The sequence below is a fragment of the Ahaetulla prasina genome, chromosome 11 (assembly GCF_028640845.1).
Source record: "Ahaetulla prasina isolate Xishuangbanna chromosome 11, ASM2864084v1, whole genome shotgun sequence".
In the NCBI taxonomy this organism is placed as follows: domain Eukaryota; kingdom Metazoa; phylum Chordata; class Lepidosauria; order Squamata; family Colubridae; genus Ahaetulla; species Ahaetulla prasina.
In genome coordinates this window covers 25,122,651-25,137,609 of record NC_080549.1, presented here as the reverse complement: position 1 = coordinate 25,137,609, position 14,959 = coordinate 25,122,651, and the positions used below count along the sequence as shown (strand labels likewise).

At 41.3% G+C, this 14,959-nt stretch overlaps 1 protein-coding gene across 1 annotated transcript in view; it reads left to right on the top strand.

Annotated features, from left to right (window-relative positions):
- The window catches only part of NEXMIF (neurite extension and migration factor), a 438,320-nt gene that overhangs the window by 307,684 nt on the left and 115,677 nt on the right, over nucleotides 1-14,959 (top strand). The gene's annotated exons all lie outside the window — the stretch shown is intronic.

Genomic DNA, 14,959 nt, shown 5'->3' with positions numbered 1-14,959 from the left:
TGAGCCACCAGAGGCCCATTATGTTCAGCATTTCTTTTGAATTCTTACTTCAAATATTACTTTGTTTTGTTTTGTTTTTTGTTTAAAAAATGCAGTATTTATTTATTTATTTATTTATTTATTTATTTATTATTTAAATTTATATACCGCCCTATCTCCCAAAGGACTCAGGGCGGTTCACAGGCATATAAAACATCAATATACAAAATTAAAATAATCTTTAAAAAACTTATTCCAATGCCCTATTATTAAAAATAAAAATATAAATATTAAAATCAATTTAAAACCCCTGTAAATTTAAAATCTAAGCCAGTCCTGCACAGATGAATAAATGTGTCTTGAGCTCGCGACGGAAGGTTCGGAGGTCCGGAAGCTGACGGAGTCCTGGGGGGAGTTCGTTCCAGAGGGTGGGAGCCCCCACAGAGAAGGCCCTTCCCCTGGGCGTTGCCAGACGACACTGCCTAGCTGACGGCACCCTGAGGAGTCCCTCTCTGTGAGAGCGCACGGGTCGGTGAGAGGTATTCGGTAGCAGAAGGCGGTCCCGTAAATAACCCGGCCCAATGCCATGGAGCGCTTTAAAGGTGGTTACCAAGACCTTGAAGCGCACCCGGAAGGCCACAGGTAGCCAGTGCAGCCTGCGCAGGATGGGTGTTATGCGGGAGCCACGAGGGGCTCCATCTATCACCCACGCAGCCGCATTCTGGACTAACTGTAGCCTCCGGATGCCCTTCAAGGGAAGCCCCATGTAGAGAGCGTACAGGTAGTGCTCAACTTACAACCAGAATTGAGCCCAAAATTTATGTTGCTAAGTGAGACGTTTGATGAGTGAGTTTTGACCCATTTAGGATTTTTCTTGCCACATTTATTAAAGTGAATCACTGCAGTTCTTCAGTTCGTAACCCGGTTATTAAGTGAATCTGACTTTGTTTTTCAGAAGGTTGCAAAAGATGATCACATGACTGCAACCAACATAAATCTGAAAAATGGTCATGTCACTTTTTTCAGTGTCTTCGTAATTTCAAATGGTCGCTAAGTGAACTTTTGTAAGTCAAGGACTACCTGTATATTGGAATATCTGTACTAATGGTGCTTTTTCAAGAGGCAACCGGACTTTGATTTTCCTTGTTTTTCAAAACAAGGAAAAACTCTTGAAAAAGCATCTTTGGGAGAACCATGACATTGGAATATCTGAGATCAATCTCCTGTATAGTACTAATTGGCATAAATGCAGGTAATCCTTGCTTAACGACCAGTTGCTTCATGACTGTTTGAAGTTTGTTTCGTAAAATAAATCTGCTTTGTTTGCTCTCCTATTTTGCAACTTTGTAAACGTAATACATTTTGTACGTTATTCCCATTCATGATTTCAATATGTAGTTTTAGAGCTTTCCAACTTTTAGACTGGCTCCTAATACCAGGAACTGCATTGCAAAATTTAGAGAAGGCTGAAATTGAAGGTTCTCTGGTTTGTGAAAAAAATCACATTAAAATGGGAATTAAAGAAATTATTTCCTCGTGCCTAGAATAATAGAGTTGGAAGGTAGCTTGGAGGTCTTTAGTCTAACCCCCTGCTCAAGCAGGAGACCCTGTACCGTTCCAAACAAATGATTGTCCAACCTCTTTTTAAAAGCTTCCACTTTTGTAAAAACATTCACAACCTCTGAAGACAAGCTGTTTCACTGGTTAATTGTTCTTAAAGGTAAAGGTAAAGGTTCCCCTCGCACATAGGTGCTAGTTGTTGCCGGCTCTAGGGGGCGGTGCTCATCTCCATTTCAAAGCCGAAGAGCCAGCACTGTCCTAAAACGTCTCTGTGGTCATGTGGCTGGCATGACTCAACGCCGAAGGCGCATGGAACGCTGTTCCCTTCCCACCAAAGGTGGTCCCTATTTTTTCTACTTGCATTTTTACGTGCTTTCGAAACTGCTAGGTTGGCAGAAGCTGGGACAATTAACAGGAGCTCACCCCGTTACACAGCAGCACTAGGGATTCGAACCGCTGAGTTGCCGACCTTTCGATTGACAAGCTCAACGTCCTAGCCCCTGAGACACCACGTCCTTAATTGTTCTTACTGACAGGAAATTTTTCCTTAGTTCTAGGTTGTTTCTCTCCTTGATTAGTTTCCACCCATTGCTTCTTGTCCTGCCTTCTGGTGCTTTGGAGAATAGCTTATTGACCCCCTCTTCTTTGTGGCAGCTTGTCAAATATTGGAACACTTTTATCATGTCACCCCTAATCCTTCTTTTAATTAAATTAGATACCCCCAATTCCTGCATCTGCTCTTCATATGTTTTAGCCTCCAGCCCCCTAATCATCTTTGTTGCTCTTCTCTGCACTCTTTCCATTGTCTCAACATCTTTTTTATTTTGGTGACCAAAACTGGATGCAGTATTCTAAGTGTGGCCTTACCAAGGTACTAACACTTCCCATGACCTTGATCTGTTTAAAGTTTTGACTGATTCCCCTGACAATTGTAGGTTTTCAACATTACAACTTGGTTGTAATACTGATAGTTGCTGAATGCCTTCTGATTACTGCTTGCAATCGGGTGGTCATTTTGTAGCACGCATACTGTGGAATTTAGGAGGCATCTACTGTAACATCACAGCTGTCTATGGAAGCCTCATTTCTTCACTCAGTTCTTTTAGTTATGAATATTGGAAGTACGGGGTGTTCCTTTCTCCCTTCTTTTTAATTAGTTACTTGAATATTGTTTCACTGTATTCCTTAATTGGTGTTTTATTGCTCTTTTTATTGTAAGTCACAAGGAATGTGGTATATAAATACTTCTGATCATGATTATGATCATAAGGTAGCAGGTTTTTAAAAAATCTTAACTGCCTTGAACCAAAATAATTCTCCTGGCTGCCACATCCACAAGTGAATTGCTGAAGTATGATTGTTCAGGGGAGGAGTTATTGTGAGATCTAGATCAGGGGTCTTCAACCTTGGCAACTTTAAGACTTGTGGACTTCAGCTCCCAGAGTTCCTCAGCCAGCTGGCTGAGGAAATCTGGGAGTTGAAGTCCACAAGTCTTAAAGTTGCAAAGGTTGGAGACCCCTGATCTAGATAAGTCTCCGTCAAAGCAGGTCTGTCAGAGAAAGGATCCTCTTTGTATTAGTGGTTTTGGTGACTTTCCCACGGCCCTGGCCTAAGCATTGGCCCATCCACATTGTCAGCTCTTGGCTTAAGGGGAGCCCAATAAATCTTTCACACTGAGAAGCACCAGAGGATAATCAGGGAAAAAGATCCCCACTCAATTTCCTTAATCAGAATTAACATCAGGAAAAATGGGATTGGGATACAGAATCCTGGAGAAAGAATAAACAAAACTCCAGCCTTTATGTATTAGTGAATTAGAATAAAACGGAGTTCTCTTACAGCATCCCCAGATGTTCCCACAGATGTTGGTGCTGTCCATGGTGATTATTCCAGGAGGCCAGCATCATACAAAAAAAGACGCTGAGGCCCCAGAAAGAGTGCAGAGAGGAACCACAAAGGTAATAAGGGGTCTGGAAACTAAATCATATAATGAACAGTTGAGGGAACTAACCTAACCTAAGCAAGATAAGACTTAGGGGACAGGGGATAGCCATCTTCAAGGATTTGAGGGACTCACAAGGAAGAGGGGAGGGCATTGGTTTATTCTCCAAAGCATCTGAGGGCAGGACAAGAAGCAATGGGTAGAAGCTCCTCAGAGGGAGACCCAACCTGGAACTAAGGAGAAATTTCCTGACAGGGAGAACAATTAAGCAGTGGAATACATTGCCTCCCGGAGTTGTGGACACTCCATCATTGGATATTTTCAAGAAAAGTTTGGACAGCTATTTGGCTGGTCTTCTGCCTTGGGCAGTGGGTTGGACTAGATCTCCAAGGTCCTTTCCAGCCATATTATTCATAATTTGAATCAGCAGAGGAGCGGGAGATAGTAGCACACCAGGTACTGCAGTAATTGAATTGGATTCTGTTTTCCTTCAATTGAATTCACATTTTGACCTTAGCTCAACTAATCTTGAACTCCTGCTAGGTTTTGCTCTGCATAGAGGTCCCTTGGGGGATCAACTCAGTGCAACCTCCACTTTTGATATTCTACCTAATGACTCCTGATTTTTTTCTACGTGGAATTTTTTTAAAAAGAAAGATAAAAATTAATACAAACTGATATAAATTGAGGAAGAAAAAAGCAAAGAGACAACAAAAAGAAAGAGTTAACGAGAATTTGAAAAGAATGAAAAAAGAGACAAAGAAGCGGCTTCCGATATTCTTCACGGCAGTTATAAATACAATTATGTATTAACCTCTCGCTCAGAAGTTACATCATTAGGATGACTGATCTGCTATCGAAGTGAAAATATTCTATTGTATTTGCTATCAGATACTTCATTTTTTAAAGAACTGGCTTAGTTTTCATTTGTTTATCTTTAAGGTATTTTTATAACTCTGCATCAAATGTTAGTGTTTTGTTTTGCAAGCTACCTTGGGAAAACTATGTTCTTTAAAAGTAGCTGAGAGATAGATAAGTAAACAATTAAGCAACCCTGCCATAAATGTAGAATTTGTAGAAAGTTATCTCATGAAAATCAAGATGAAGGTGCACCAAAGATTAAATGGCACATAGCATCATTAAAATCTTTGCTGAGTTATCCTCAAATTCTCCTGATTCCCTGTCCAGGTTGTTTTCTTGACTATGGCATGGAACTGGCTTGGCATTCTTCCATTCTACAACAGACAGACAACAGAGGCCCCAACCTCTGGGGCACCAGGGACCCATGGAGAGAGGTTTTTCCATGGACCAGAGGGGGTGTGGCTTCGCTTGCTGTCCGCCTCCCCTGGTTGGGGGTTTCCTTGTTTGTGTGGCCCCGATTCTGGCATGCCGTGGCCTGGTGCAGTCCACAGACTGGGGGTTGGGGACCCCAGCTCTACAACCCTAGCACTTTCTAGTAGTCTTCTGCTCACTAGGCCAATACTGTGTTTCTTTTGAAGATTAGCCAACGTTAGCTTGGTGCTAATAGAGTTGGCTGGTTATGCTTGCAAATGCATATTCAACTAGAATAGAGCACTGTTCCTCAATCTTGGTTGAGGTCCAAGAAGGGCCAAAAAGGGTATAGAACAGTTCTTTATTTGTTTACATCCAATAGACAGAATCTTGCCACACTAAACCTTTCTTATTCTCACCCCAATGAACATACCCTGGGAGATTCTAGGAAGTAGCTATCCTGACTCTGTCTCTGATCTATTTATAGGATAGTACATAGAATAATAGAGTTGAAAGGAACCTTGGAGGTCTTCTAGTCCAACTCCCTGCTCGACCAGGAGACCCTCTACCATTTCAGATAAATGATTCTCCAGTCTCTTTCTGAAAGCCTCCAGTGATGGGGGATCCACAACTTCTGAAGGCAATTGGTTCCACTGGTTAATTGTTCCCACCATTGAGAAAATTCTCCTTAATTCTAGGTTGCTTCTTTCCTTGGTTAGTTTCCATCCATCGTTTCTCATCTTTCCTTTTGTGCTTTGGAAAATAGTTTGACTTCCCTCGTCTTTATAGCAGCCTCTCAGATATTGCTATCATGTATTGCCTCTTGCCTTTCCCCTCTTCTTTGGAAAGTGCTTCCTCCTTCCTAGGAAACTGCTGCTTCATTTCAGTGTATTGCACCATTTCCCCCACCGTAGACACCATCTCTCATTTAGTTATAAGATGGGTGGACTTCAAGTCCCAGAATTCCTCAGTCTGCCTTCTTGGCTGGGGAGTTCTAAAAGTTGAAGCCCACCGATTTTAAAGCTGCTAAGATTGAGAAATATTGGAGTTAGAATATTAGAGCCAGTTTGGATCCTGGGAAGAAATGCTTGTCACCTTCAGTGCCCAGTCTGAAAATAAAAGAACGGGGAAGAAAGCTGCATCTGGTCCAGGCAAGTGGTGATCTTGATCTTCCATGAGCTTCCTACTCTTTCTGACGGTCTTTGGCCATTGCACCCATCACTCAATGCTGAACCAGGCTGGCATGTCTATAGGGCAAGAGCGATCCCTCAGGTTTGAAGAAGAATTCCTTCCAGAAGACAGATTTGTTCAAAAATCTATACCAAATTATTGCTGCCTTAAGAGTGGCTGCCACCAGGATGTATATCAAGAGATTCTCTCGTTCCAGGGTGCCAAAGGGCAAGAGCCCCCAAATTTAGAACAATCATAATTTAGTTGCTGCTTTTGTAAAGTGCATTTGTTGCCTTGGAAACGAAGAACCGCAGTGAACAACTAAACAACATTTTTGAAGTTGTCATCAATGAATCTTGTTTATAAATATGCAAAGAACATACCCAGATTGTTGTGCAATAGGCAGATGTGGTAGATGATCGTTATATAACTGCTTCGGATAAATTTTTGCAAAGTGGAAATGTGTCCTTTCGCAGCTAGGAAGTTTATTATTTAGTAGTTTTGGAGAAAAGCTGCTCTCTTGTTAAAAGCTCAGACATCCCCCCCCCCTCCCAAAAAAAGCAGTTTCTTTTAAAGCAACCAAATAACTTTCTGTTAAAACTCTTCCTGTAATTTGACAGGGAGGGGTGCATGGTTCTATGCTATCTTGATCTCCATCTTAACTCAGGATATAACAAGAGGCTCAGCATGGCCAGGAGAGAAATGGGGCAGAAAGTGAGGCCAATTTTTTGGCTGTTCTGTTTCATTGCCAGGGCCCATTTGAGATGGATCTGCTGGCCGGAGCACAATTTTTGTCCTATCTCCTGCCAAAAATTGGCAGAAAATTGCACCTCTATTTTTCCGACAGCTTGCCCTCAATTTTTGGCAGTGTGATTTCTGGGAACCGCACAAAAGGAAATTGGGAATTCTGCGCGTCTATGTGTGATGTGCTCCATATCCTGCTTAGCAGGCACCATTCCTGTCTGAATGCTCTCGGAGGCCAAGATGGATGCATAACGGTCTCTCCCACCCAAAACAAAATTGGCAGCGATGAGGCAGGTTTTCAGCACACAAATCTGCCAAATTTGTATTTATCACTTCTCCATTATTGCATTTACATGCTGTCTTTTCTCTTGAAAGCTACAACACATATTCTCTCTCTCTCTCTCTCTCTCTCTCTCACACACACACACACATACTGACACACTCAGACACACACAGTGTTTTAAGCAAGTGACTGGCTTTGCTAAATGGAGAGTTGAACACATCAGCATTTTAACTCTGCCCGTGGAGCCTCAATTGAGAGAACAAGGAACACATAGATTTAATTAGAAATGCTGGGAATTTTTGCAACCAGCAAAGATTGGCAAATATTTACCTGATCACTACTCTGGTCAAGATAGCATAATCCATCCCTGTCCTGGCCCATATTTAACCCTTTCTTAGGCTGGAATATGAACCCATATGGTTTGCCCGTCTTTTGTAGTTAGAACGTAACCTTGGCTGAGTCATCTTTTTATTTATCATTTATCATTTTAATTTCTATACCGCCCTTCTCCCGAAGGACTCAGGGCGGTGTACAGCCAAAATAAAACACAGAATATATACAATTAAAAGAATTTAAAAAGAACTATTACTGTGCGGCCGATAATTAAAACATTTAAAAATTTAAAATATTATTAAAACCCCAATTTAAAAACAACTATTTATGCCAGTCCTGCTTGAATGAATAAATATGTTTTAAGCTCACGACGAAAGGTCCGAAGATCAGGCACTTGACGTAAGCCAGGGGAGAGTTCTTAGATTTTTGGTCCTTAGATTCACATCATTCAGTTCTTAGTTTTTGGTCCTTAGATTCACATCTGGGGCTGAGTCAGAGCTCGAGGGCATCCAGTGAGCTACCTTATCTCATGCTCCCAACATCATGCGATTTGTTTGGGTCTGATTTGGGGTGTTGTATGAACTTCACTGTTGTGGTTCTAGATTACTTTGGATAAGCATTACGTTGGAGCTCTCTTCTCCTGCATCTAGTTTTGTTTCTACTGGTTTTGTTTCATCAGGTTTTAGTTTCTACTACATCCAGTTTTGGTCACCACATTACAAAAAAGATGTTGAGACTTCAGAAAAAGTGCTGGGAAGAGCAACTAGGACGATTAAGGGCCTGAAGACTAAAACATATGAAAAATGATTGCAGGATATGGCCAGTCTAGGGAAAAGAAGGAATACGGGAGACATGATAGCAATATCACAGTACTTGAAAGGTTCCCACAAAGATGAGAGGGTCTATTTATTTTCCAAAGCACCAGAAGACAAGACAAGAAATAATGGATGGAAACTAATCAAGGAGAGAAGCAACCTGGAATTAAGGAGAAACTTCCTAACAGTGAGGACCAGTGGAACAGCTTTGCCTTCAGAAGTTGTGGGTGCTCCAACATTGGAGGTTTTAAAGAAGAGACTGGACAGCCACTTGTCTGCAATGGTATAGAGCAGGGGTGTCCAAACTTGGTCCCTTTAAGACTTTTGGACTTCAACTCCCAGAGTCCCTCAGCCAGCAAAGCTGGCTGAGGAACTCTGGGAGTTGAAGTCCAAAAGTCTTAAAGGGACCAAGTTTGGACACCCCTGGTATAGAGTCCCCTGCTTGAGCAGGGGGTTGGACTAGAAGATCTCCAAGGTTCCTTCCAGCTCTATTCTCATTCCTTTATCTGTGTGCATATTTATTTGGTTTATACAGTCTTTGTATATTATGATTACTGTTTATTGAATTATCCTCGAGTTGCAACCATAATGGGGCCTGTTCATTATGGTCCTAAGTTGTAATGGTCGTAAAACTAGTCACCCATGTGACCAACTTAATATTATGACTCTTTTTTGTGACTAAGCAATCACCATGATCTTCAAATGACCACTGAAGTCATTAAGTGAAACTTTTGTTTGCTATGGGGCTATTTAGTAAATCCCAGTTTTCAGCAAAACACTGTAAATTATAGTCCCATGACTAGTAGATGCTTTAAACGGCCATAATTGTGGCCTGGTTGCCAAGTGCTTCAATTTCAGTCACATGACAATGCAACAGGGGCAGCCATCAGAAATTCAGAATCGGGTCATAAGTACCTTTTAGAGGGATCCATTGCAACTTTTAACAATTGCTATATGACCAGTCGTAAATGGAAAACGTTCTGTATAGATGCATTCTGTTGGCCTTCTGGCATCTAGAAAGGTGCTTTAGAAATATTTTAATTAAATATTTCCTCCGGCGAGGCTTGTCACCTTTGTTTCCATAAATTAAAAGCAGGCATCGCTGCTGCCTGACGAATTGGGTCAGTAGCATTAAGTTGAGAATGTTGTCCCAAATGTTCCTGTTTCATAACAACGTATTCTAGTTTCTCTGGCATGAGTTTCCCATCCCATAATATGCCCAATTACATGACCCATCCCAGATGGTCAGGCAGAAATTCAGAGAAGAGAGCCAGATCTGTGTAGGAAGATCCTTGTGTGTAAAATATTGGTTGCAGGAAATCTTGACAATCAGCTGAATGAGGCATTGAGCCCACCCAAATCTCTCTGATGATGAAGAAGCTGGACTGAGGGTGGGAGAGCTGAGAGTTCGTTTTTGCAATAGAACTGAATTTCTGGGTTTATTGAAATCCTCCTATTAAGTTGGGACAAGTTCTGTAAATATTAATTCAGGACACCATTTATCAGGCTGGACCTGCAACATTCTCATTGGATTTTCCTCTTATTGAATGTATTCAGAGTTTTGGATGTATAGTGGAAAAAAGAATCTTCACTCTCAAGACTCTTTTTTCCACTATATATTCAACACACACACACCAGGTTACTAATTTATCAACTGCAGTGATTTAGTTAACAATTGCGGCAAGAAAAGTCATAAAATGGGGCAAAAACCATTTAGCAAGTATCTCACTTAACAACAGAAAATGTTGAGCTCATTTGTGGTTGTAAGTTGAGGACTAGTGTGTGTATATATATGTGTATATATATATATATATATATATATATATATATATATATATATATATATATATATATATATATATATATATATTTGTTTTCTGAGGTTTTCACGGTGTTTGTATATAGGTCTTTGGTTGTTGGGTTTTCTCCGTGTAGAATTGGAAGTGTCTTGGCGGCGTTTCGACGAAGTCTCATTCGTCATCTTCAGGCTTCAGCCCGTGCTTCTGGGAGCAAAGCACGAAGCTGAAGCCTGGGAGCAAAGCAGAAGCACGAAGCTGAAGCCTGAAGATGACGAATGAGACTTCGTCGAAACGTCGCCAAGACACTTCCAATTCTACACGGGAGAAAACCCGAACAACCAAAGACACATATATATATATATATATACAATATATATTTGTGTGTCTGTGTGAGTGAATGTATGCATATATATGTTTATATATGCATGTATGTATATATGCATAATTTATTTTATTTATTTATTTATTTATTTACATTTATATCCCGCCCTTCTCCGAAGACTCAGGGCGGCTTACAGTGTATGAGGCAATAGTCTCATTCTATTTGTATATTTACAAAGTCAACTTATTGCCCCCCAACAATCTGGGTCCTCATTTTACCTACCTTATAAAGGATGGAAGGCTGAGTCAACCTTGGGCCGGGCTTGAACCTGCAGTAATTGCAGGCTATTGTGTTCTGATAACAGGCTCCTTACAGCCTGAGCTATTCCGGCCCAATAATGTATATGTGTTATTCTTTTGTTAGTGGGAATTGGAATTTCATTTTAATGTGTGCCATTGTGTATGCAGAGAAGCGACAATAAAGTTATCTATCTATTGCTCTCATCTCTCTTTAAGCTTGGATTTCTGCTGTTCAGAATGCATTTTGGATTCCTAGCAACTGGCAAGGTCTCCTGTTTTTCGGTGCCTGAGGACTCTTGCATTGTCATTATAAAAGCAAGGAGAGCTGAGAGTGGGGTCAACAGCAGATCCAGGTGCCGAGCACAACCGAATGCAAAACATCCGTGGACTAACTCGATGCTTCTCAACCTTGGCAATTGTGGAAGCTGTGTGGACGTCAACTCCCAGAATCCACCAGACAGCACACAGCTTCAAGTTGCTAAGGTTGAGAAACACTGGAATAATTATTTCAGATTTTGTGTGGGTATTAACCATTGTGCGAAGGTTAGCAGGAATCTTGCTTCTATGGTAGAATGAACAGAATCAGGCACTTTCCACATGGGATAATTACGGTGCATTTTAATTTATTTTCACTAAGCCTATTTGGAATCTCATCTAGAATCAAATATAAATCTCCCTTGAATCCAGATGCCAGCGTTTTCCTCCTTCCACTTCATAGACCTTGGGGCGGCTTTGTCACATTCTCTGTTTTGCGCAGAAGTGCAGTTCTTTGCTTTGGTAACTATTTGTAGACATACCACCCAGGGCAAAATGCTTTAGGATAAGGGTAGTCAACCTTTTTATACCTACTGCCCACTTTTGTATCTCTGCTAGTAGTAAAATTTTCGAACTACCCACCGGTTCCACAGTAATGCACCGTGTAGCATTGCCTGCGCATGCCTCTCGCGCATCGTGGATTGGGTTTGGAGGGGGGGCGCTGGCTACCAGCTTTGCTTGTCTGTTACAGCTGGGTGGTGTGGGGGGAGATGCGCAAGCTATTCTGGGACGAGGCTCTTTTGTTAGCAGTTGCACTATAGCGCCATTTAGTTTCACTTATATAACGTGAACTAAACTTATACGCGGGCGATACAAATAGTATATTTTCAGAAATTTAAATTGTCATGGGGAATTTTATGAAAACCTAATGAAAATGTTTTTAAATAATGCTATGAAATTTTTTTAAAAAGTCAATTAAATTTAAAAAAAGGAAAGTGCTTCAGTATCGGACAAAACCCCTACCATCCACCATGAAAGCTGGAACAGCCACTAGTTGGCGGTAGGGACCAGGTTGACTACCACTGCTTTAGGATTTAGAAATGTGACTAGCTAATTTCTTTCTGATACTCTCCTAAAAAAGATTGGCAAATATTTACCTGCTCACTACTGTGATCAAGATAGCATAATCCATCCCTGTCCTGGCCCATATTTAACCCTTTCTTAGGCTGGAATATGAACCCATATGGTTTGCCCGTCTTTTGTAGTTAGAACGTAACCTTGGCTGAGTCATCTTTTTGGTCCTTAGATTCACATCTGGGGCTGAGTCAGAGCTCGAGGGCATCCAGTGAGCTACATTATCTCATGCTCCCAACATCATGCGATTTGTTTGGGTCTGATTTGGGGTGTTGTATGAACTTCACTGTTGTGGTTCTAGATTACTTTGGATAAGCATTACGTTGGAGCTCTCTTCTCCTGCATCTAGTTTTGTTTCTACTGGTTTTGTTTCATCAGGTTTTAGTTTCTACTACATCCAGTTTTGGTCACCACATTACAAAAAAGATGTTGAGACTTCAGAAAAAGTGCTGGGAAGAGCAACTAGGACGATTAAGGGCCTGAAGACTAAAACATATGAAAAATGATTGCAGGATATGGCCAGTCTGGGGAAAAGAAAGAATACGGGAGACATGATAGCGATATCACAGTACTTGAAGGGTTCCCACAAAGATGAGGGGGACAACCTATTCCCCAAAACAGCTGAAGGCAAACAAGAAACAGTGGCTGGAAACTAATCAAGGAGAGAAGCAACCTGGAGGCTTTTAAGAAGAGACTGGACAGCCACTTGCCTGAAATGGTATAGGATTTCCTCCTAAAAAAGTTGCATCCCCTTTGCCCTATGACCATCCTTCAAGTCTTGCTATCATGTCTCCTCTCCACCTTCTCTTCCTTAGGCTAAACATGCCAGTTTATTTATTTTTAATTTTTATTTATTTTATTTGTCATAACAGCATACATAAGCATAAGCATGAAGCAACTATATAACATATAAGCATATATATGAGTATAAGCATGTAATAACTATATTAATTGGATATAATGAAAGGAAATAGTAGGACAGGAACGGTAGGCACGTTGGTGCTCTTATGCATGCCCCTTACAGACCTCTTAGGAATGGGGTGAGGTCAATAGTAAACAGTTTTTTTTAAACAGTTTTAAACAGTTTTTTTAAACAGTTCTTTTAGCTGTTCTTCATAGGATTTAGCCTGTGAGCATGTCTGCAGAATAACAGAATAATAGAGTTGGAAGAGACCTTGGAGGTCTTCTAATCTAGTGGCCCCCAACATTTTGGGCACTAGGGGCTGGTTCTGTGAAGAGAGATTTTTCTCCAGACTGGACAGGGCATGGTTTCACATGCTGCCTGCATCCCACAGATGGAGCTTTGCTTTTTGGCACAGCCCAGTTTCTGGCATGCCGCACAAACTGGTGCCAGTCCATGGACCAGGGTTTGGGGACCCCTGTTCTAGTCCAACACCCTGCTGAAGAAGGAGACCCTGTACTATTCTGGACAAATGGCTGTCCACTCTCTTCTTACAGCCCTTGAAGGGAGGGATCCCAGTAAAAAGCCTGCACTTTCTGAAAGCGGGAAAAATTTCTATTTTAGCATACCAGCATCTGAGCCGTGCCTGGTAGTGGAGCCTCAGTCATCCTACCTGCGTCTCTTGCAATGGTAGAATGAAGTTCAAACTCTGGATGTTTTTTAAGCCTCTGCTCTCTGGGGGAAGGTGCCTTTCATAAGTCTGGTGAGCTGGAGAACACTGCAGTAAATGAAATACACGAGATGGATTAAAGGGTTATTTCCCCAGCGTGTCAAGATGACACAAGCCTGCTAAGAACTCTGCTTGTTTTTGACTGGTCTATATCTGTCCAGAGTCATCTTCCTCCTTCCCTGACACAGCTCCCTCTGTTCTTTGTTGGAGATGTTGGCTTTGCCACAGAAAATGTGGAACAGTCTCATGCAGCAAGAAATCACAATTATGCAGCAGAATATTTGCGGATCGGGGAGTGTTTGAAGAGGTCTTGCATGCTGGAAGGAAATGGATGCAGCATATCTATTCCGTTTCAAACTAATCGCAGAACAACTAGCTATCCATCTGCTTGTTTGAATTAGCCTTGTATACTGTGTAGGCCCTTCCAGAAAACCTGGGTGGAATTAAAAAATGCCCTAGGACAGGAAAGGGGATTAGGCGAGAACTGAATAGCTTCCTTCCAGACTAATGTTGTATTAAAGTAGACGTTGAATTGGATTAATGCACTTATATCGTGTCCTTCCAGATTGTGCCCAAAGCAGCTTGGAATAGTTGACGTTAAAAATGTGGGTGAAGGTAAAATTAATAATATGTTTTGCTTAGCTGAATCGATGTGAGCTAAAAAGTGGTCCAATTAATCATGCAGCCGACTGCTTTAAACTATATTTCATCCAGCATTGGTAGATTGATTAGAGGAATTTTAGTCCAGCTCTTAGGAGTTTCAGTTTCTTTATCGACTGAATTTCTACTTGAATAAATGCTTAAAGACATGCACCGCTTTTTAGATTATTCACACACAAGTCTTAAGAGCCACTTTATTTATTTTGTTGTTATTCAACCATTCATTAATTTATTTGTTCATTCATTAAATTTAGAGAGATGCCCAACTCCACACTGTCTCTGTGTGATATAAAACATTTGAAAACAGGAGGAACGAATAGAATAAAGAAATGTTTGTCCAGTAGAGGAAACATTCAAACTAATATAAGAAGACCTACAAAGAAACTAGCTCTCGTCCCTAACCCAGGAAATGCTGGAAAGGGGCGAAATGACTTTTTCAAGGAGAAAGGACCCATAAAAGCTTTCCTCATCCAAGCAGCAGAATGGTGGGACTCGGCTTCAATTAAACTAACAATCAGAATAGAGCTGGAAGAGACCCCCTGCTCAAGCAGAAGATACAATTTCAGCCAAACGGCTGTCCAGTCTCTTCTTAGAAACCTCCAGTGATGGAGCACCCACACCTTCTGTTAGACCAGCTGTTCCACTTGTTACTATTCTCACTGTCAGGAAATTTCTCCTTACTTCCAGGTTGCTTCTCTGCTTGATTAGTTTCCATCCATTGTTTCTTGTCCTGCCCCTCCGGTGCTTTGGAAAATAAGTTG